We start from the raw sequence: 25,208 nt of genomic DNA, 5'->3' as shown, positions 1-25,208 counted from the left end.
TCCTTGAAGTGCTTGGAGGCTCTCTTGGGCTTTCTGGAGGTCCTCCCTAAGTTTAGGGAGGTCCACCTCCGCCTGCTTCTGGGCCGACTCAGCAGCCTCAGCCCTTTGGTTGGCCGCCTGCAGCTTTGATTCACTAGTAGAAAATAATAAATTGGCACCGAGTAATGGCCACCAGTTTTTAAAAACCGGTGGCAAAAAAAATGGGCGGTATTTAGTTTAATAGAAAGACCACCGGTTCAAACCAAACCGGTGTCGAATATCTTAAAGGGAACCGGTTCAAACCGGTGGCAATAAAAAACCGACCTTTTATTTCCCTCTTCGGCTTTTAACCTTATTCATTCTCTTTCCCTTTCTTTCATTTTCTTTCTCTCTCCTCATACATCTCCCTGTCTCCTCAACCAAACCCTAAGGCTCTTTCTTCTCCCTCGCCATTCCCTTCTTCTCCCTCGAACTCCCTTCTCTCTCCATTGAAGCCTAGATCCGTTCTCCCTCCATTGAAGCCAGGGCTCATTAATTTTACAATCTGATTTAAACTCTCTAATCCCCATCTCTGTCCTTATACTCTATCTCTTCCATGGCAGCGAACTCCAATTTTACCATTGAAGCGTATTCTACACTCTCTAACCTCCATTAAGCTAAGGTATGGTGTTTATTCTTTTTTATAAGCATTTCTAATATAAATTTGACGATCTAGGGCTTTCATTCACACCATCTTTGATTTAATTATTTTTGTCTAATTGTTAATATGGTCAGATTAGGGTTATGTTTATATTTCACCCAAAAAAAAAGTTTTTAATTATAATTTCTCCTTTAGATCTCTTATCACGTCCCCTTTTTTATATGTAATTTTCCCTAATTTTAATTTGGTCTGATAACATTTCTATGCTATTATCATCAAGTAATCTCCCACTTTACTATGTAATTTGTGTTTTTTCCCCTATAATTTGGACTGTGAGGCGTCAATTTGTTGTTTACTTAAGTCAATTTAAAGTATTAGTAATAATTATAATCAGTGAATTAAGGAAAGATGATATGAGTTTATTGACTTTTTTAAATGAGAAGTTTTGTCATTTTCAGACACTAGTTTGATATTTGAATCAATTTAAGATTCTTATAAGATGGAATAATGATGTTATGAAAGGTTATACGAGTAATTTGGGCTTTTGGGCGATTGATTAAGGTTTTTTTGTCTGTAATTATTAGGAAAATGAGTTCACTATTTACTATGGCTACTCCAGAATCGGTTTGAGTAAGTGACAGGGGAATAATCGCGTCGTCAAACGACTACACCTAGATCAAATACAATTTATACAACCTAAACAAACCTAATACGAGTATAAGGCAAGCATAGGGGTCGAACCACAGAGAACGGATAAACACCACCAAATGTTATCGACAATTAAGCTAGTCCGGAATAGGAGAAAAATAACTAAAGTCTAAATGTGCTAAAACAAGAAATAAAACATTAAGGGAAATGGTCTAGGAGTAGCATTCACTTGAACATAAACAAAGGCATAGGAGTTGAATTAATTATGAACTAAACATGCTCGAATATCGAAGTAAGGTCCAATCTAACCGCCTTCCGGGGCTAATCAGCTTCTCCTAACATAGCCTCTATGTTTCCACATTAGAACCATATACTAGGAGGTACTATCAAATAACAATCGATATAAATGAACTTAGCTAAGTCAACTTCCGTTTCATGTTAGCAAAGATTCACTCCCAATCAACTAACAACATGCATTTTGCAAGTAGATTGAAGAACATCAAGCATATAAAGACTTTAATCACAATAAATCAATTCCAAACCCTTGAACATTCTCAAGATCCAACTACACCACAACCATCCCCTTAATGGGGAAATTACTCACTAATCATGATAACAACAAGATTAATCAACAAATAATCAAGAATCAACATGATTAACAAGCAATACCAACAACAAAAACAATAATCAAAATAAAACAATAAAAATAGAGGAGAGAGAGTTAGAGATTCTCATTGATTGAAGATGAAAGTCTACAAACAAGATGATCAATCTTCTTCTTCAAAATCCAAGCTCAACAATGGTGAAACCCTCACTTTCTCTCTCTAAACTACTCTAATCCTAAGCTAAACCTAGAGAGAGAACCTCTCCTAAAACTAGGGAAAAAGATCTAAAAGAATGAAGTTCCCCTTTTACAAAACAAGCCCCGCAATATATAAAGAATCGCGCAAAAACGCTGAACAGGACCCGCTGTGCGCCCGCGCAAGGATCTGTGCGCCCTCGCAGCGGTCTGTGCGCCCTCGCAGTGGCCTGCGCTCCCTCGCAGCAGCCTGCGCGCCCGCGCAAAGTAGCTGCGCGCCCGCGCATTTGTGGGTTGCGCGGCTAGTGCTTAGGTGTGCGCGCCCGCACGGTGTGGGTGTGCGCCCGCGCACATGTCGCGCACAGGCCGCGCAAAACTTTCTGCCTCGATTCTGCAATTTCGCCAATTTTGCGCGGGTTCTCACAGGGCTGCGCGCCCGCACATTATTTGCGCCCTTGCACCTTGCTTTCTTCGATTCTTCTCTCATGCTTCCTTGGCTTCTTCTTTGCAATCCAAGACTTCAAATACCTAAGCACAAACACCAAGGGAAGCAATAAGGTATAGGGAACGGTGCAAACACACAATGAAGGCAAGCATACAACAATATACGCGATTTCATTAAAATCACATCGAGACATGTATGCACGCATTATTTGAACAAAACAACTACAAAACACCCTAAGACAAGCTAAAACAAGGCATAAACACTATCCTAGGAGTGACATAAATGTCACTCATCAAATTCCCCCAAGCTAAACCTTTGCTCGTCCTCGAGCAAAGCTAGAGCAAAAGAGAACAAGAGGAAATTATTGAAAGCAAAAGAAACAAAATAGAAACAAGGAGAAAGAATGTACACTAACTCACTGTCGTAGGAATCACGGTTGTTTTTAGCTACAACAAGCCCTTAAAACCCCAAAGTCGCCTATGAGGACGAGTGAGGTCTCGTGAGGGTTTCCTAAGAGCTTAACCCACAACTCTTGAGAAAAACCAAGGCAAGGCAACAAAAGGAAAAAAAAAAAGAGAAACACGAAGAGGAAAAGCAAACACAAGCTCATATATGGACAAGAGATAGGGACAAGTACTAATGAATGCAAACCTTTCTAAATGGACAAATGTATGCACGTTTCAAGATGTCAATGATTGATTGAAACATAACACATGCTAAGAATAGAGAACTACTTAGGACTCAATCCACCCTAGCCCCAACCAATCGGGCCACGTTCTCTCCACTAGCTTCAAATCAACCCTTATGCTAGCTTCTCAAGATTCCACGAAGGAACCGGAAAAAGATAAAGAAATGAAAAACTTTGAGAAGGTAATCCCGACGTCTCAACTATGCATACTCTTTCCATAGGTTTGAGGTCTATCTCCCTCCACCGTTCTTTTGACCTAACCCACTAGAGTCTAAGGGTCTTTTTATTGGTTGTAACGTAAGGCTAAGGGTTAAGGCGAGGTAAAAATTTAAAATTTGGTGAAATTTCCTAAGTGAAGCAAAAAGTGCGGCCGACACTCAAAAATAACTCAAGAATTCACTAAATATCAAGCAAAAATACCACTAATGCCATTCCCCAAAGCTTATTCAACACTAACACACAAAATTCCCCCCAAGCTTGAACAAAGCATTGTCCTCAATGCTTAAACTAAGGAAGAAAATGAAACCAACTAAAATATTTTTGTTGTTTTTGTTTTTTTTTTTTCACTTTTTTTTCTTTTTTTTTTTTTAACTTTATTCAATGTCCTTGCCTTTTTAACTTTGGACGGCTTTTTCTTGAAACTTCATTTGATTTCCATAAATTTGCATATTACTTTACAAGCTCAACTCTAACCAAATCTCAAAATGCATCTTGTCTATGATCAACAACTCAAAACTCAAACCTCACATGCCAATGCTTCACTAACTAAAAGGTTGGTAAACATAGGCCATTAGGTTTGTAATGTGGTTTAAACAAGAGCGGGAAACATAAGGCTCAAATTGGTTAGCAAGTAGGTTTATGCAAAATAGAAAATCAAATTTGTAACAAAATAAAAAGAAGATAAAGAAAAATGAGAAAGAAATGCCCTTTTCCTCCCCTAGAGTGCTTCGGTCACGATCTTGGGAACTATAAGTCAAAACAAGGATCAAGACATGCATAGCTAAGGATCCAAATGCGCCACACAACAAAGTGATGAAGGCTAGAACAATGTTACCTCACACGGGATTATAACTAAGCAAATACCAACCAAGGGTGCCAAATCCACTATAGAGAGCAACACCATCTTACCACATACCCGCGAACTAGGGCTTCATGGCGCCCTAAAAGTTCTTAACCCGGCTACCTTAGCATGTAATATCCTAAAGTCAACCAATGACACTCTCAAACCGTGCACACATTAACCACTTAGGAATAAAGGCATTCAAGAGTAAACAAATCCAAAAGATATAATGTCCAAAATAAGTACAAACAAAACACATTTTGCTAAACTTGCCTTGTAGTAAACAAAAATCTTTTTGGATTTTCCAAAAGCATGAAAAACATGGAAATGCATATACTCAAGTGCATGACATGTATGAATCAACATCCCACCAAACATGATAGAATACCCTCCCCCAAGCTTGAATGAAACCAAGCTCTCAAATCATAAACGATGAAACCAAGGAGGGGAAAACAAGGAAAAATTAATCCAACATTACCAACACATGATCTTCAAGTCACAATAAGTAAGAGAGAGAGAGGGAAAAGAAGGATATTACCGGATATGGGATAAATGCAAAATCACACAAAAAACCCGAAATAACCTCATATGAGCCACAATCTCTACAAATAAGGCTTGAATTCCACATGATAGGTAAGTTGAGGCACATTTCCTTGATTCTTGATCATCACCAATGCGCAAGAGTATATGAAGTTGTGTACCTAGCAAGGAACACAAACACGTCCATGAGAGAAAATCTAATCTAAAAACAAAAGAAAATGAAAGCAATAAAACACGGGTTACTTCCCGCAAAGGCTTGTTTAACGTCTAAGCGAGACCGCTCTAGGAAATAATAATTCAACGCACGCAAGAGCTTGTCAAATGCACTACTACACATTTCATGGGGGTGTAAATAGGCAAATGACGGAATAAGGACGTGCAACAAAATTATTGCACGTAAGTGAAGAGGGAGATGCCAAAAGAAAGAAGAAGAAGGATCGAAAGGAAACTCAAGAAAGTAAGAAGTAGAAGAAGGAAAAGAAGAATGGAAAGAAAAGGAAAAAGGCAAATCCTCATCACAAAATTTTTTTTTTGCAAAATTCCTCTTATCCTCAACAATGATGGAAGGAGGGACATGAAAATCATCCATAGAGGGCGGCTCCCCAATAGGCTCTTTGAGATAGGAAGGGAGAGAAATAGGGTAAGAAAGGATGTGGTCAAACCTTAGAGAAAAAGGGGTATGAGAAACGGGAAAAGGGGTAGCTACTCCCTCACCACAAGGCCTCACATCGCCAATGAGGGCATGAAAATCAATCATAGAGTCCTCAAACGAAGGGCACTCACGATCTACACCTCCCTCAAGCTCAAAAACTCCAAGGGAATCAACCTTATCCTCCTTTTCACCACAATAGACAACTTTTCCTTCAACTATCTCAAAACCCAAGGTCCCAAAATCATGCATGAATGGAGGTAGATTCATCTCAAACTCATCTAAGTCCCAAGAAGTGTTCTCGATGAAATCATCCAATAATCTATAAGTCCTCATATGACTCTCGAAAAATATGTGGGACATTACCTCAAAAGAGTCTATATACTCGTAGATTGAAGGGTCACAAACATACACTTGAGACTTATCAAGATGGGAAAGAGAATTAGGATTTTCAAAATCAACACTCTCTTCATTCTCTACTCCTTCACCATCACTTGAATGCTCTCTAATGGGATCCTCACTCATATGGGGAAGAGAAGAAGAAGGAAGGGCATTTTCTTGAGAGTTGGCTAATTGGAGAATTTGGCTCTCAAGCATCTTCATTCTAGCTTCCACCTCCCTATTCTCAACTTCCCTCTCCCTATTCTCAACTTCCCTCATCTCGTTATACCTCTCCATCATCTCCATTATCTTCATTATCTTCTCTTCCTTCAAATTTTCCATAGAATTACCCTCATAAAAGGATTCATTAGGAGCATAAGGGAAATCATTTGGAGCCATGTAAGAAAAAGAAGATGAGGAGGGAGGATCATTCACATTATAAACATGAGCATCATCATATTGGGGAAAGGGGGCATAATCAAGCAAATGAGATTCATCATCAACAATAGGAGAAAAAGAGTTGAAATCACTTGTATTAGGTTCACATATAGGATCACAAGACAAATCATGGGGATTCATGCCACCAATAAAACTATTATCACATTGAGAATCAAAATTAGCAACATTACATGCCCTATTGCGTACATCCTTAGCGAACCGTACAAAAAAGCTCCAAGCATTATGAACCGTTAATGCTTGAAATTCACCATTAAACCTACTTTCAACTTCATATCTCGTTTGTTCATTCATGCCACAATAACAAATCTCACAAGCTTCACAAGGATTACAACCATTATAGTTCAAAAACTCTACAAGTCTATGGAAATAGACATAAAAAGGCTCACCATCATATTGAGGAAAAGAAAAACGTGCCATTTTTCATCAACAAAAACAAAACAAAGAGAAAAAAAATAAATCAAAGGAAAAATATATACAATGGACTAGTCTCAATAAGATAACACAACGGTAATGGAAGCCGTTCCCCGGCAACGGCGCCAAATTTGACAAGGGAATAATCGCGTCGTCAAACGACTACACCTAGATCAAATACAATTTATACAACCTAAACAAACCTAATACGAGTATAAGGCAAGCATAGGGGTCGAACCACAGAGAACGGATAAACACCACCAAATGTTATCGACAATTAAGCTAGTCCGGAATAGGAGAAAAATAACTAAAGTCTAAATGTGCTAAAACAAGAAATAAAACATTAAGGGAAATGGTCTAGGAGTAGCATTCACTTGAACATAAACAAAGGCATAGGAGTTGAATTAATTATGAACTAAACATGCTCGAATATCGAAGTAAGGTCCAATCTAACCGCCTTCCGGGGCTAATCAGCTTCTCCTAACATAGCCTCTATGTTTCCACATTATAACCATATACTAGGAGGTACTATCAAATAACAATCGATATAAATGAACTTAGCTAAGTCAACTTCCGTTTCATGTTAGCAAAGATTCACTCCCAATCAACTAACAACATGCATTTTGCAAGTAGATTGAAGAACATCAAGCATATAAAGACTTTAATCACAATAAATCAATTCCAAACCCTTGAACATTCTCAAGATCCAACTACACCACAACCATCCCCTTAATGGGGAAATTACTCACTAATCATGATAACAACAAGATTAATCAACAAATAATCAAGAATCAACATGATTAACAAGCAATACCAACAACAAAAACAATAATCAAAATAAAACAATAAAAATAGAGGAGAGAGAGTTAGAGATTCTCATTGATTGAAGATGAAAGTCTACAAACAAGATGATCAATCTTCTTCTTCAAAATCCAAGCTCAACAATGGTGAAACCCTCACTTTCTCTCTCTAAACTACTCTAATCCTAAGCTAAACCTAGAGAGAGAACCTCTCCTAAAACTAGGGAAAAAGATCTAAAAGAATGAAGTTTCCCTTTTACAAAACAAGCCCCGCAATATATAAAGAATCGCGCAAAAACGCTGAACAGGACCCGCTGTGCGCCCGCGCAAGGATCTGTGCGCCCGCGCATGGTAGCTGTGCGCCCGCGCGTGCGCCCTCGCAGCGGTCTGTGCGCCCTCGCAGCGGCCTGCGCTCCCTCGCAGCAGCCTGCGCGCCCGCGTAAAGTAGCTGCGCGCCCGCGCATTTGTGGGTTGCGCGGCTAGTGCTTAGGTGTGCGCGCCCGCACGGTGTGGGTGTGCGCCCGCGCACATGTCGCGCACAGGCCGCGCAAAACTTTCTGCCTCGATTCTGCAATTTCGCCAATTTTGCGCGGGTTCTCACAGGGCTGCGCGCCCGCACATTATTTGCGCCCTTGCACCTTGCTTTCTTCGATTCTTCTCTCATGCTTCCTTGGCTTCTTCTTTGCAATCCAAGACTTCAAATACCTAAGCACAAACACCAAGGGAAGCAATAAGGTATAGGGAACGGTGCAAACACACAATGAAGGCAAGCATACAACAATATACGCGATTTCATTAAAATCACATCGAGACATGTATGCACGCATTATTTGAACAAAACAACTACAAAACACCCTAAGACAAGCTAAAACAAGGCATAAACACTATCCTAGGAGTGACATAAATGTCACTCATCAGTAAGTTTTATGCTTTATTTGATCCCAATTGGGGATTTGAGGTTATTATTTTATTGGTTTTAGTTTCTGGAATATCGATTAATCTAGGGTTCTCTATTTTTTATTCTGAGCTGATTTATCATATTGGTTTTAGCTTCTAGAATATTGATTAATCAACATTTATAGGATAGAAGATGTAGGGGTGAAATATGTGTTTATGGTTGTGGTGGCCAATGATGGTGTATCCGCTATTTGCAATAAGATTTGGATATTGTGGTTGTTAAGGTGATGAATCGTGTTGAGTGTCTACCAAAAGTGTTCTTCTATGCCTTGATCAACTTTTATTTCAAGTTTCTTTATATTGCTTTATATATGCCTTCTATGTGCCATCTCTCTTTTGTGTTGATATATATATATGATTTTTGATTCATTCTAATGGGGTCATAGGTGGTGATGCATTTCAGTGAACTTTGGGTCTTTGCATTAATCATCTCCATCTCCCAAACATTATTCTCAAATATTTTTAATCCTAGCTAACAATTTTTTCTGCACTATTGTACAATGTCTAATAATATCAATAATATACAAGTACTTTAGCTTCTTCCCACTTTCACATTAATTACATGTTCCTCTTACTTATAGGAATTCTTTTTTATGTCAATTTGGCGTTCTTATTTAGTAGGCTCAATTTTGCTACATTAATTGATTATGATGATAAATCATAATTGGTTATAAAAGTTTCTTTTTTCTTATTTTATTAAACTTTAAATAATAGTTTATTGCCATGCTCCACCTGTGGTGATTATATCTGGATCTTGTTAATCTAAAATGACATTAAGATGATGTATTTGAGTGTAAGGACACAAGCACTAAATTGATGTTTGGTCTCTAAGTATGCAGCAAAATTCTGATGGCTCGTGTTGTGCAATCCGAGGCAATCTAGAGCGATGTTCAGCAAGTGGGTTGGTGGATCAGAGAAATGTCGTAAGAACTTTATTTGCTAAGGCAAGAGCTAACCTCCCATCAATAATATTTTTTGAAGAATAAATTGACAGTTTTGCTGTCATCTATAGAAAGATAACTATTAGTTGAATTGGAGCTTTGTGCCGTTTGTAGGTTTAATAGCAACATCTTTGTTTTTTGTTTTTTTGAAACATCAACATCTTTGTTTAAATGATTAGAAGTGTGCTATTATTGTAAAGTTGTTTGAGCTACTAACATGTCATTGTCTTCTTTCTGCTTTGTTGTTTTCCCTATTGTTTCCTGTTTTTCACTCCCTTGTGTTTGGTATTAGTACACTTGATGTAAATAGAAATGTCCGTTTGTATTTGCGTTCTTGATATACAATAAAATTGAATGAGAGTTGAATGAATTAATGGAACATAACCATAAACTCCAACTTGCAACTTGATAATTTGTTTATATATACAAATTATGCTTCTCTTATATTTATTGTTTTCAACTAGAAAAAGTTGGATTCTCTGATGTTATATACCCATAAAATTAGTATTAGAAAAGGTTTCAGCCATATTTTTCTTTGTTTACTATTGCTCTGTTTAGCTAGCTTTGGCAAGTTAGATTATATCTCTTATATTATATTATTGTAAAGTTAGATTCTACTTGGGAGCACAGCTGAGTAGTAGATTGATTAAATAATTTGAAGTTAGAAGCCCATAATGGTAGCTGCTATTGATTTTTGTTTTGTGATTTTGTTTGGGATTGTTTTAAAATAGTAGAAGCTACAATGATTGTAGATGGTTGGTAATGCATGATTATTCATTTCCTTGCTAGTAATTATTATCTTATGCTAAGATAAATATACAAGGCATGTTTTAGGACAAATGATGATGAGTAAAAAACAAGGAGTTTGAATATTAGAGTATGAAAATATTGTTAATTTCAAGTGACTATGTTATGTTTTGTCTCTCTTATGAATGTGGGATAACTATCTATTCCGTATGATTTAGATTTGTAAATTTTCTAGATTTTATTAAGTCCTATTGTTTGTAGACGTGTAGTGTTGTCTTGGGGTTTTATATGTAAAGTTGTGAACCTTATGTTTGAATGGTTGTGAGGTTGTGTATTGGAGATGGATATGTAGGAAAAAAGTAATTGGCATTCTTATGAGGTTAAAATTATCTTTAAGTGGTAGGGTTTTATGAGAATCGTATTGCTTATCCCCCGAGTAGTGTGTGCATTTGATACGCAATTTTAATGTGACCAAGGATATCGTATAAGGTACATCAAAATTTTGATAGTGATGATTACATTGGGTCTGAAATGTAGGGTTTTACTTTTATGTCAGATTATGTGAAGGTGGTGAATTACTTGACCGAAGTCCAGGTGATTACCTGAGGTTGCTGCTGCCTCTCAGGTGCTGCTGCTAAAGCTGCTGCCTCGCAGGGTGCTGCTTCAGCAACTGCTGCCTCGCAAAGGTCCGGCCGCAGCAGCTGCTTCTGTGATGCCGTGTTGCTGCTTCTGTGTTGCCCTGCTGTTGTGCTCCTGTTCTGCTGATGTGCTCCCGTTCTGCTACTGTGCCAATATTGCACGCTGTTTGTTTGTAACATTGTGTTTTATTTTGTTTTTTTTTTTGCACGAAAATTGTAATATTACAGCATTTTTTTTATGAAAATATGTAAGTTTATATATATGTTAATGTTTATATATCAATTTAAGTGAAAAAAATGCAAATTTTTTTTTTTTTTTTTTAATTTTTTTTGGCCATTAAAGGCACCGGTTTTGAACAGAACCGGTGCCAATAACCTTTTTTTTAACAACGCGGTAATGTTATTGCCACCAGTTAACCGGTGGGAATTTTTGCCACCGGTTTTGAACCGGTGGCTTTGCATTAGACTATTGCCACCCCCCAAATGACCACCGGTTCAAAACCGGTGGCATAGGGGGGTTTTGAACCGGTGGCCAAATGCTTTTTTCTACCAGTGATTCCAGCTCTGTGATCCTGGCCGCCTTCGTCATTTGGGTTGCTTTAGTTTTAATTTCGTTAACTATAGAGGAGTGCAAAGCAACATCAGTGGCATTTGTGGCGGACTGCTTGGCTCGTCTTACCTCATCCCGTTTGCAGGTGTAAGGACGCTTGAACCTGTCTACCCGCAGCAAGGCCTACAAAAATAAACAAGGTTAAGGATGCAGGCAGGGAAAGGGGCAGAAATAGTTATTGAAAAATTGATTAAGTATACTACCTCGGCCAGGAGGGTCTCTATCCCCGGGATAGCATCCTTATCCCGCTTGCCAACAGCATCCAGCATGGCCCTAGCATGCTTCTGGACGTCTGGCCAACGGGGCGATTGATCTGCACCACAATCAGCGTCAGATTGAGTTACTAAAGCAGCGCCTATCTGGTTCTGACCGTCTGAGGATGACGTCTGCTGGGAGTGTGATTTCACTCGCAACGGCCATCCCAGTTCAGGCGGGGATTCAAAAGGGTTCTTACCTGCAGAGCCGGCCAGGCGAGAGCCGCTGGCAGCCGTTGAGAACCCCCCGGTTGCAGGAAGAGGGTGGGCCAAGTCTAGGCCAAGGGAGCCGGACACTTGCTCCTTCCTCTCTGCTATTCGCATTTGCCTCCCAGACGGGGCGACGGGAGTAGCAGAAGAGGCGGCCTTCTTTGAAGACTTGCTGGGGTTAGAGACGGGGGTCTCCTCCCTAGCCCGTTTGAGATTCTTCTCAAACGTCTTGTCCACCTTGCCTCCCTGAAAAAATAACAACTTAATGTTAGCAGATCTCCACCTAAATTTCCGCACCTTTTTCTCTCCTTTCAAGTTACTAACTTGATCGTCGGAGGCGGAGCACCAACCAACAGGTGTCTCCGTTTGTCTTGCAGGTACAAGCCGCACCGGACCAGTCTTCGAGCTGTAACTCTCCCGAGGGACAAAAACACCCAAAACATTTGGTGCCGTCTGTGGGGAGGCACCCTTATTTTCCACCCGTCTCCCATTGGGTGCATCTTCAAGAAATTGTCAAGACCTTTTTCCATAAGGCCAATGTCTTTTGAGGAGACGTGGATTTTGAAGGGATCATCCTTCTCCTTCCAATTCTTCTTTTCCTCTTCCTCGCTATCCACAAGCGGAGGAAGATCATCACTGCTCTCGGAAGAGGAGACGTCAAGACCACTTCCCGTCTCCTCCCCAGATAGAGAAACGGAAGCTGAGGCGGCCTCCTCACTGCCTTGCTTGTTGACCTCCTCCCCGCTTTGGTCGCATTCCTCTAAAAAGGAATTAGGAGGAGTTGGGGGGCCACGCGGAGGGAATCTCTCCGGAGCCGTCTGGTGTTCAGAGCCAGACGTCTCCCCCTCAGGCGTTTGACCGCCTGAGCCATCACTTCTATAATCCGGGTCTCGTGCCGTCTGCATAGTCCGAGCCATTGTGTCCTGCACAGACGCGCAAATGGTCGGAATCAAGCATGAGGGTGGTCCCAACACCCTGAGACGGCACTACCAGTCCTAGACTCAACCGTCCCTGGTGAACGGCTGGATTCTACCCTAGGTTGTGCCGTGTGTGTTGGTGATGAATCCATTTATTGCAAGGAATATATACAAGCGGAAAAATGAAAAAAGAGCTGAGAGAGTCAGAGACGGTACCTTTAGATTTGAGATCTGAAGGTAGACGGGTCCGCGTGTGTTGGTGCGACTGAGTTTCTTCGAATTTGCGTCTGACTCAGACGGATGACTTCTGTTCTCTCTTTCAAGATCCTCTCTAAGTTTACTCTAAAATTTTTGTGCAGCGTACCAAAATTATGAGGGTAAACGGCTATATAAAGAGGGTAAATGAAGGGGTATTCCCGTAATTTACTCAGAAGTTGAATAGTAAAATTTCGGCGGTAAAATTACCACCACTCAGAGAGTGACACGTGTCACAGATGCCACGTGGCGTGCCACGTCACATCTGTGAGGGGCAAATGTTTAGGGTAATTTTACCCCTCCATGTGGCCCAATCAGAGGGTGACACGTGTCAGCCCGGGGATGGTCCAAAATGGACCTATCCCTGTTTGACACGTGTCATCCCAGATATTTGGGGGAAAAAAGTCGCCCTTCAGGCCCAAATCCCGAGAAAGCCGCAATGCGGCGCAGCCCATCACTGATTAGGGTTCTGTCACCTAATCAGGGGCACAAATCCCAAGGACCCTATAAATAGGGAGATTCCCCTCTTTTGGAGGGCACGTTTTTCCATTTATTACAAGCTGTCCCTTTGATAGAGACAACTGAGCTAGAAAACCTAGCAGATCTCCTCCTAAATTTCCGCACCTTTTTCTTTCCTTTCAAGTTACTAACTTGATCGTCGGAGGTGGAGCACCAACCAACAGGTGTCTCCGTTTGTCTTGCAGGTACAGGCCGCACCGGACCAGTCTTCGAGCTGTAACTCTCCCGAGGGACAAAAACACCCAAAACAATAGTGATCCTTGATATATCTAGTAATTGCACTTATCGAAGACATAACTCCTTCATCTCTATCTATCTATCTATCTATCTATCTATCTATCTATCTATCTATCTATCTATCTATCTATCTATCCTATCTCTTAGCTACTTCTTAGCCCTTCTTTTACACTTACTTGCTCTCCCCCCTTAATCTCTCTTTTCCTATCTCATTCCCAGCCGTTATTTTTCTCACTTTCTCTCCCCCCCCCCTTCTCTTTATTTTCCTAGCTCCTTCCTAGTCTTCTCTCACACTATCTCTCTTTCTCTCTTTTTTCCCCTCTCTCTCCCAACCCATTTTATTTTCTAGCATGCCCTCTCTCTTTTTTCGGCCTGCCATCATTATTTTTCATAGCTCCTCTTTCTTTTTCTTTTGGCCTTTTGCTTTCTTGATTTCCTCTCTATCTCTCTCCCCTGGCCCCTCTTTCTATCCCATCTTCTTTCTTTCTCTATCCATCTTTCTTTTTCCCTCTTTGCTCTATCTTCCTCCTTTTCTCTTTCTCTCTTGTTTCCCCCTCTCTTGCTCTTTCCTACTCCTTCTACTTCCCTCTCTTTCCTTTGCCTCTCTCTATCTCAAAAGCTTTATATCACTACAATTTTACAAACATTAAAAAAAAATAATGTTTTATCATGAATTTAACATGATTCTATCAATATTGTGTGAATTTTTTATTCCAAAGGTATTAATAATCATTTGACTTCCTCATAATTGTCACATAACCACGTTGGTTAATTAATAACATTTATTGATTATTAAAATAAGCTTGTGTAAACTAATTGTTGAAATCCTCCTTCTTGCTTATTTTGGCTCTCCTTCCCTTAATTTTCTTTTTCTTTTACTTGTCTTTTATGATTTAGAACACTTTAGAAAGCTTCTGAAAAGTATTTTCTTCTCCTTACTAAATTACATTCTTAAAAGCATTTTTCCACTTTTTATTTCACAACCTAAAACTCTCTTTTTCAATTTTGTCTCTTTTCGATCCTTGATTTTTTACAAATTTTTTAATTACCATTGTAGCTCTTGTCATCATTTTTGGTTGATCTTCTATGACACTCATTTGGTCCCTTTTTGGATGGATTTCATTCCATTTTATTACTCCTTTAGTTTTCCTTAGTTTTATTCTAGTTTTCTTCATTTTATGCTTTTTGTAGTTAGTTTCTCTATTTTATGCATTTTCTAGTTTACTTGTTATTTTTCCCTTTTACTTGCTTTTTATCCTTTGTTTGTAGGTTGTGATTGATTGTCCAAGGATTCCCGAGCTTCCTCTCCATGGTCTTTCATTGATTTTCATGCCTAAAGCTTGTGCAAGAAGTTTCAAGTCAAAGGGGGATCCTAGGAGCATGCTTCAAGGCCTTGTATATGCCTTTCGCATGGCTTATATTCTTCAAGATTTCCAAGGAAGTTTCTGCCTACTTTGTCCTCCATCACCATCATCTAGGATGTGTGCACCACATGAGCTAGGACGAAGAAGAAGAAAGGAGGCTGCAGTTTTGTGCAGGCGCACACGGGGAGTGTGCGGCCGCACATATGTCGTGTGCAGCCGCACATGGAGTGTGCGGGCGAACCTTTCTGGGTGTGTCCCGTGCGCACTTCTCTATCTCCTCCGAGCGCCCGCACCTGCGTGGGTCTATTCTTGGGCGTCAAAACCGACCTTCTCCTTTGTATATATAGTTATTTCCTTCTATTTTTGGAGTAAGAAGTTTCATAATAGAATTTGATCATATTCTTAGCTTAGTTGAGAGATTCTCTCTCTAGATTTAGGGGTTAGTTTTAGGAGTAGATTTTAGGGAGAGAAAGTGAAGAATTTCAATGGTGATTGAGAGATTGAAGATCCAATGGTGACAATTGTATTGGAGATCTACTCTATTATCAATGAGCATTTCTAAACTCTATCTCTTTTATTGTTTTGTTTTGTATTCATGTTTAGATTGTTGATTTTGATTGGATTTTGATGATTTGATGATTGATGTTTGATTAGAGTAATTGTTCCTCTTTGATTGATTGATTCTTGATTGTTGATTGTTGATTACTTTAGTTGTTTGTTGAATTGATGATGTTGCTAGAGTAGTTGTTTGGTTAGAGATTTGGTGAAGCTTGTATTATGTAATGGATTGATGTAGATTGGGGATTTTGATGGAGTTGATGATGTGATTAAATTGGTTAATTGATTATGTGCATGTGTGTGTTTGATTTAGGCTTGATCACCCTTGTTATTCACACTAGATTGCATTGTAAGTTCACATTGATACGGACCATTGATTTGTGGCTTGCATTTACACGATTGATGTGTCTTGTGATGTTTCCTAGCTAAAGTTTATCGTAGTTGACGCTAGTTAGACCTCTAGGAGAATAGCTTGATATGCTCTTTTGGTTGCATAATTGATCTTCCCTCTTATTGCTTGACTTAGTCAACTTCCTAAACCAATTTGCATTGTTCATTGCTATTATAAGTGAATCCTAATCCCTAGCATTTTATTTGTTTGATTTCTTTGTCTTAGTAGTTGTTAGAGTCCTCTTTTACCCTTTTGTCTTCGACCTAGCTTAGGCACATAATTGGAAGCACTTAGACATTACCGTTCCTTTGGGTTCGACCCTTGACTTACCTCTATACTTGTATTTAGGTTTGTTAAGTGTTTATAAATTTTGTTTGGCTTAGGGAGAATTAGCCCAACGACCTAGTTTTCCCCACGTCAGGAGCCCGGTGAGACCTTTCTTATTTTTCTCTTTATTTTTCTTTGGTTGCATGGAATAGGATTAGTTTAGGGGAAATTGAATCGTTCGAGGATGAATGCTTGTTAACACGTAATGTGATTGGGATCGATGACGATGATGTCGATCGATCACTTGTTTGTCGATTGGAATTTTTATGTGTTTAACTTGCTTTCTAGTCCATTTCATAATTTTTCTCCTATTTTCCATTTTTATGTTTCCATCTCTTTTCTTTCATTTTCTTTTCTTTTCCTATTCTTTTCTTTTCTTTTATTTTCCTTTTCTTATTTGTGGTATGATTTTGAGGCTTATTTTTCATTTTTATTTCTTTTGAATTGGACTTTATACATTGGACTTTGTCTTAAGCATGATTTTCTTCCTAGGTGGTAAAGGTATGCACGGTTTGAGACTATGTTCGGTTGACTCTAGGATAGGTGTATTCTAGGGTAGTTGGTTTGAACTAGGAGGATCATGAAGCCGGATTCTACTTGTTTGTGGCATGCTTGGTAGTTGCTCCCTATGGTCAATTTGACACCATTAGTGAGTTTTTGCTACATCCATGTGAGGTTCATTGTTTTTCAAGCCTTCAACCTACTTTGTAAGAGCGGCGTGGATCCTTGATTATGCAAACCTAATATATAAAGCTTGATGTATGATTCTTAAACCCGATACCGGACTATCTAGGGAGGACAAAAGCAAAATATTCAGACCAATCATCCAAGACAGGGGGCCCTGAACGACCCCACCTCCCCTCAGTCTCAGGGGAAGGGAAAGGAGCAGGGTTTGCTGGATCATAAGTCCAGTCACACCCTCCCGGCCTCCTGTAATCATAATCCCCTCTAGAGGTCCCACGAATGGCACTATGCGCCATATGTGGGCCCTCCCAATAGGGATAGCAGAGACGGGGCCCCACCGCCTTGTCAAAAGGCTCCCATTGTGGGATAGGGCCCTCTTGGACCGGGAGGTATGGGTAATTCATATAAGGCTCAATATCCCCCCTAGAAACATAATAGTCATACACCCTCCTACCATGATAATCATAGCTACCCTCAAAACAAGCATTCCCCATAGAAGAAGAAGAAGACAAGGCAACAATAAGGGCATCAATCTTTTCATGCAAGCTAGATAAATCATGCAAGGGAGGGGAAGAAGGAGAAAGAGGAGTAGGAGAAGAAGTACGAGGGATACCTCCCTTAGATGAAGAGGCCTTAGACTTTGGATGAGCATTACCCGAAGAAGGCATGGAAACCCGACGAAAAGAACTCGGAATATCTCTCTGTGGCGGCTTCCAAGGGTAGGATGAACTTGTGTCTCTCAGTATCGACCCTTCGTAGGGAATGAGGCACCAATCGGTAGTCCTAGACACTTTCTAAATAAACAAATCGCCATGATAGTGCGCTCAATGAACTTTTGGTTGATCAAGGAAAACGTGCCCAACAAACAAGATGAAGACTTCTCTCTAGGGTCCTTAATCTCCTTAAGATCCCCAATCATGGATGCATACTTTTTGTTAAGCGATAGCACGATGATGGTAATCATACCCCCAATTTGTATGCTTCCCGAAAGAAAGAAGCCGTCCCGAATGTCGATGAAACGGTCGAACAAGTGCCTTGCAAAATCGATCACCTCCACCATATCATCCCTATATCGATTAGCCAACCATAGCCGACTTAATTGTTCTTGAGATATGGCTCCAAGAGATTCTTTGGAGAAAAATGCATAAGTAAGGATGCGGCTAAAATAGCGCATCGCTCCATGGACTATAGAGGCCGATTTGGAAGATTGAGCACAATAAGCGTCTTCAATAGAAATATCATCCCACCAATCATTCTCATCATACCTATGGTTGCGAAGAAGAGCTTCATAGGCCGGATAAATCAAAGGCATGCCTTCAATGGGCTCCAGAAAGTTGAACATCTTGTTTAGGAATGAAAGGGGAATAGAATAGTCTTCATTGAATACTTGGGAAGAAAGTGTTGGACATTCATTATCGTTGCCATCCTTTTGCACATCGAGCGATGATAGAAATTCATAAGTGAGCCTTGCATAGGTGGGAGCACTAAGGTCAATGAGTTGCTCAAGGCCTAAATTCCGAGCTAACATCCGTACATCATCGTCGATCCCTAGAAGAGTAGTGGTGTCACGATCATAGAATCTTGTAGAATACAATTTCCTTGATGAAAGACTCTCGAATCGGTCCCAATGCTCTTGAACCGTGAACTTGATTCCATAAGTTTCTTTGATGGTGGAAGGTGGATCAATAGTTTTCCTTGAATTTGTAACCTTGGTGCGCTTAACTTGTCTTGAACCACCCATCTACAAAATAATGGACAAAGGAAATGGTTTCAAAAATAGGAATAGTGTGCCAAAAATTAATCATGAGTACGGGGAACAATAAAGTGCACAATATTACATGAGTTAAGCAAAAATTCAATAAAGGTGAATAATGCATAATCAAGGTATCACAATTGACACAAATATTACCCCAAATCACAAGTAAGAAAAGCAACTATATACCATACTACCAACAACCACTTTCTTCATTATCACCATCAACATCAACAAAATACCCTAAAACTAAACATATGAAAATCCAACAAGATTCATGCCAAAATTTATAATATGCTCAAGTAATATCATCGTCATAATTAAATTTCACAAAACCAACATCAACATTTCCATAGTCATCAACATAAAAACAAGTGGTATTAATGGTGGGGAGTGTGAGGGTAGTACTAGTCATGCTCAAATTCTCATGAAGTATGAAAATTGAAACTTTATCACATAAAACATGCAATTATACTCTCAATTGATAGAAAATCACAAGAGTTAAGCAAGAAAAACACTACTACACATAAACATCTCCTACAATCATACCAACAAGTTTCAATTAAAAAGTACCCAAAATTTTCAAACTAGGAGTGAGAAAATTACCTTTAAAGATGTAGAATGAAGACTTGGGTAGCAAAGTAGTGGGAATTATGGAGAATTTGATGAGGAAAGATGAAAAATAATATGATGAAAATGGAGGATAACTATGAGCAACCACAATAGACCTAAGAAGGAAGTAGAATGAAGTAGGAGAGAGGGAGAGAAGGAAAATCGGGCTTAAAAGAGGAGGGAAAACTAGCCCTCGTATACCCAGCAAGGTGCGGCCGCACATGAGAGATGTGCGCCCGCACAGAGCTTGTGTGCGGCCGCACATTACTGATGTGCGGGCGCACAAAAACTGGGCTTTACTTCCGACTTTCTTCCTCCCTCATCATGTGCGCACACCCCTATGATGGTCATGGGGAACCATATAGGCAGTAGCTACACTTCATATTGGAGAAAGAAAAACATTAAAATCATGAAAATAAACACAAGTATTCACCATTCTCCATACTTACCCACTCTTCCAACTTAAGAATTGGGACAAGTTTACCTCAAAATTGGCATCGAAATTGTTGGAAATCAACTCAAACCATCCTACAACATCAAACACAAGAAAATTAGATCACAAAAACACCATCAAAACAGAAAGAAAAACCAAAAGAAAAAGGAATAAAAAGTTAGAAAACACGGGTTGCCTCCCGTGAAGAGCTTAATTTAGAGTCTTAAGCTAGACATCCTCCACCTCTTTCAAGGCGGATCATAGAGAGTCATGTCATGAATGACCCCCACAAACACTCCATCATAATACCGCTTGAGTCTATGTCCGTTGACCTTAAAAGTTCTCGAAAAATCCAAAGGAGAAATTTCGATAGAGCCATTTGAGAACACCTCTTGAACAACAAAAGGGCCGGTCCAACGAGACATCAATTTTCCGGGAAAAAGCCTCATTTTGGAATTGAAAAGAATCACCTTATCCCTCGGAACAAACTCTTTCTTCTCAATGAGATTATCATGCACCTCTTTAGTTCTAGCTTTATACAAGCTAGCACAATAATATGCATCCAACCGAAGCTCTTCTAACTCATGAAGGTCTAACCAACGTTGCTCACCCGCACTAGCCAAATCAAAATTGATCTTTTTAATAGCCCAATGAGTGCGGTGCTCAAGCTCAACCGGAAGGTGACAAGACTTTCCATAAACCAAGCGATAAGGAGTGGTACCAATAGGAGTTTTGAAAGCCGTTCTATATGCCCACAAGGCATCATCAAGCTTATTTGCCCAATCTTTCCTACTCCTTGCAACCGTCTTCTTAAGAATCAACTTAATTTGACGATTAGATACCTTAACTTGCCCATTGGTTTGAGGATAATAAGGAAGACCAAATTTTTGGTTCACTCCATGCTTCTTCAACATCTTCCGGAAAGCATAGTGCACAAAATGGGAACCATTATCACTTATAACTGCTTTGGGGATGCCAAACCTAGGGAATATTATCTTTTTGAACAATTTCATCACCACTTTATGGTCGTTAGTGGGAGAAGCAATGGCTTCCACCCACTTTGACACATAATCAACGGCAACAAGAATATATAGTATCCCATAAGAAGATGGAAAAGGACCCATAAAATCTATACCCCAAACATCAAATATCTCCAATTCAAGTATTGGTTGTTGGGGCATCTCATTCCTCCTCGAAATATTCCCGGTCCTTTGGCATTGATCACAACTTTTGACATACTCCCAAGCATTATTGAAGAGGTTAGGCCACCATAATCCACATTGAAGCACCTTAGAGGCCGTTTTTGAAACACCCATATGACCGCCACTTGGATCCGAGTGGCACATCTTTAAAACATTTGGTATTTCCTCATTTGGCACACACCGGCGCAACAATCCATCCACACCTCTTTTGTACAAGATTGGTTCATCCCAAACATAGTGCCTTGCTTCTCTCATGAGCTTCCTCCTTTGATTGTTGGAAAAGGACGGAGGGAACTCCCCACAAGCAAGAAAATTCACCAAATCGGCAAACCAATGGAGCTCCTTCACATTGAAAACATATAAAGAATCATCCAACATCCAGTCCTCTATAGGAGACCCATCGTCTTGAACTTGAAAATCCTCAAGTCTAGACAAATGATCCGCAACAACATTTTCCGCACCTTTTTTTATCCCGGATCTCAAGATCAAAAGATTGAAGCTCAAGGACCCAACAAATCAACCTCGGTTTGGATTCCTTTTTTCCAAAGAGGTACTTCAAAGCCGCATGATCGGTGAAAACTATAGTCTTAGACCCCAACAACTAACAACGGAATTTCTCAAAAGAATGAACAATAGCCAAGAATTCTTTTTCCGTTGTTGTGTAATTTCTTTGAGCACCATTGAGATTCTTTGACATATAATAGATGACATGGAGCTTTTTGTCGATTCTTTGACCCAACACACCTCCTATGGCCGTATCACTTGCATCACACATGAGCTCAAATGGCAAATCCCATCTATGGGCTTGGACAATAGGAGTAGAAGTCAAAGATTTCTTCAATCTATTAAAAGCTTCCAAACAAGCATCATTAAAGACAAAATCAACATCTTTTTGGAGAAGATAATTTAAGGGCTTAGCAATGAGAGAAAAGTCTTTGATAAACCTTCTATAAAATCCGGCATGACCCAAAAACGATCTTACCCCTTTCACATTGACCAGGGGGGCAACTTCTCTATCACCTCAATCTTAGCCTTGTCAACCTCAATGCCTTTATTGGAAATTTTATGGCCTAGAACAATCCCTTCTTCCACCATGAAGTGGCATTTTTCCCAATTAAGCACCAAGTTGACCTTTTCACATCTCTCAAGGCATTTTTCAAGATTTTTGAGGCAATCCTCAAATGAAACACCTCCCACGGAAAAATCATCCATGAAGACTTCCATTTCCTCTTCAAGCATGTCCCCAAAAATGCTCATCATACACCTTTAAAAGGTCGCCGGAGCATTACACAATCCAAAGGGCATTCTTCTATATGCAAAAGTACCATAGGGGCATGTGAAGGTTGTCTTTTCTTGATCCTCGGGATGAATAGGAATTTGAAAGAATCCCGAATATCCATCAAGGAAGCAATAGAATTTGTGCCTAGTCAACCTTTCAAGCATTTGGTCAATAAAAGGGAGAGGGAAGTGATCCTTTTTGGTTGACGTGTTTAGACGGCTATAACCTATACACATCCTCCAACCGGTGACCGTTCTAGTTGGAATGAACTCACCTTTCTCATTCTCAACTACGGTCATACCCCCCTTTTTAGGAACGACATGCACGGGGGAGACCCACCTTGAGCTTGAGATGGGGAATATGATTCCCGCATCCAAAAGCTTGGTGATATCTTTCTTGACTACTTCTCCCATTTGGGGATGTAATTTCCTTTGTCGTTCAATAGAAGGTAGGGTGCCCTCCTCAAGTGTTATGTGGTGTGTACACAAGGCGGGGCCTATGCCTTTAAGATCATCAATTGTGTACCCCAAAGCACCTTGGTGCTTTCTCAAAACACCACATAACGCTTGAGCTTGGCTCTCACTCAAGGATGCACTAACAATAACGGGATATGTAGAATTAGGGCCTAAGAATTCATACCTAAAGTGTGATGGTAGAGGTTTTAGCTCTACCATGGGAACACCTTTACCTTCTTTGGTTGAGGCCACTTGCAAAGTATCTTGACTTGATATCCCCATACAAGTTTCTTCTCCACTCCCTATATCGCCTCCATCAAGCAAATCTTCGTATAATTGCTCTTCCTTGGTTGAGATACCTATCTTTTCCTTATTCAACAAGACACACTCAAGAGGATCATTAGATGTGAGCAAATGCTCATGCATGGAATTCACAATATTATCAAGCACTTCAACTCTCATGCAATTTTCTAAAGAAGAAGAGGGATATTTCATTCCTTCATTCAAGCCAAATTCATTTACTTCCTCTCCAATCTTAAGAGAAATCTTAGCACTTTTGACATCTATCATAGCCCCCGATGTAGCAAGGAAAGGTCTACCTAAAATGATAGGTATTGTAGCATCTTCATCCATATCCAACACTACAAAATCAACCGGGATAACAAATTTCCCAACCCTTAAAGGCACATCTTCTACCTTTCCCTTAGGAATCTTGATCGACCTATCGGCTAATTTGCAAAGTAATCTTTGAAGGTAGAAGTTCTCCTAGACCTAATCTTTGATAAACCGAATATGGCATAAGGCTAACACTAGCTCCTAAGTCACATAAGGCATTATCAATTTGGGTCTTGTTGATGGCACAAGGGATGGAAAAATTTCCGGGATCCTTCAACTTAGGAGGCATCTTGTTCATGATGATTGCACTACAATGCTCGGTAAGGCTAATGGTCTCCGCCACATCACAAGTCCTTTTTCTACTCAAAATCTCCTTAAGGAACTTAGCATAGTTTGGCATTTGTTCAACAACATCGGTGAAAGGAAGAGTTAAATGAAGTTGCTTAAGCATCTCTACAAATTTCCCAAATTGCTCATCCAACTTATATCTATTATATCTTTGGGGATAAGTAAGCCTTGGTTTGCAAACCTCTTTCTCTTTCTCTATCACCTTCTCTACTTGTTCCTCACCAACATTTTCGCTCAAGGGACATTCACCACCTTCAACTTCAATGGAATTCTTACTTGTTCTCTCATTAGCAACACTCTTCTTAGGCACACCTCCCTCAAGGACCTTACCACTTCTAGTAACAATGGCATCCATAGGGTTCCTAGAGTCTAGGCTAGGTGGAGTCAAAGAAGAAGAGTTTGCATATTCCTTGAATACACTAGTCAATTGAGAAAGTTTTTCGCTCAAATCCTTGTTATAAGCCAACATGTAATTAAACTTCTCTTCATTCAAAACCATACACATTTCCAAGGTTTTGGCTTGTTTCTCAATGACACTTTCCAAAAATTCCCTAGAAGAAAATGATTGGTCATGGGAATTATCATTTGAACTTTGAGCATTTCGAACTAAATCAATTGGGGAACCATCTTGAAAACTTGCTTGTAAATATCCCCTAGTTTGATTATTCCAATTACCCCTAGTTTCATTTTGGCTCCTTTGTTGACTATGGTTATCATAACCTTGATTATGACCCCCATGTCTATAGCCATGACCATGACCATTACAACCATGATGGTTATAGTTACCATGAATCCCTTGGTATCCATGATTTCTACAACCTCCATTTTGGTTATAATCATCATGATTCATATGATAATTCCTATTTCCAACATTCCTTTGAACATCAATTCTAGGTTCACAAGCATGATTATTGACATAATTCACATGTTCCATTTCACATCCATCACATTCACTACAAGGAACATTTGGGCACATAGAAGCATTATGATCATTCATTCCACATAATTCACATGGCCAACATTCCACAATCATGCAACAAGAAGAAAGATTGGAGTTAGAGTGAGAAGATGTACTTCTCCCCTTAATTTGGGAGGGAAGAATTGGAGCTTGGGAAAGGGGCTTCTCAAGCTTTTCTTTGAGAGACATAACTTCTTTCCCTAAGTCTGCAATCAAAGTAGTCAAATCATTGATAGCACTAAGTTGTTCAATCGAGTAACCCTTGCTTGTTGGTTCTCTCTCCACTTCTTGCCAATTCATACAATGACGAGCTACTTCATCAATTGCATCAACCACTTCTTCTTCCGTTTTGTTCATGATTGGGCCTCCGGCTCCGGCATCCAAACTTGCTCTCCCATGAGAACTCAACCCACCATAAAAGATATGTATGATTTGATAGGTAGGA

The 25,208-nt window shown here is 39.7% G+C and overlaps 1 long non-coding RNA gene across 1 annotated transcript; it reads left to right on the top strand.

Moving 5' to 3' along the window:
• The first annotated feature begins 335 nt into the window (after positions 1-335).
• LOC145621550 (uncharacterized) lies at positions 336-11,043 on the top strand. The gene is made up of 3 exons (XR_014108436.1): positions 336-640; positions 9,289-9,400; positions 10,701-11,043. It is a non-coding gene; the product is annotated as an uncharacterized LOC145621550 (long non-coding RNA).
• Positions 11,044-25,208: the final 14,165 nt, after the last annotated feature.

This window comes from Chenopodium album, chromosome 27 (genome assembly GCF_948465745.1).
Source record: "Chenopodium album chromosome 27, dcCheAlbu1.1, whole genome shotgun sequence".
NCBI classification, from domain to species: Eukaryota; Viridiplantae; Streptophyta; class Magnoliopsida; order Caryophyllales; family Amaranthaceae; genus Chenopodium; species Chenopodium album.
Note: the sequence above shows the minus strand (reverse complement) of the source record. Positions and strands in the feature narration are given on the sequence as shown.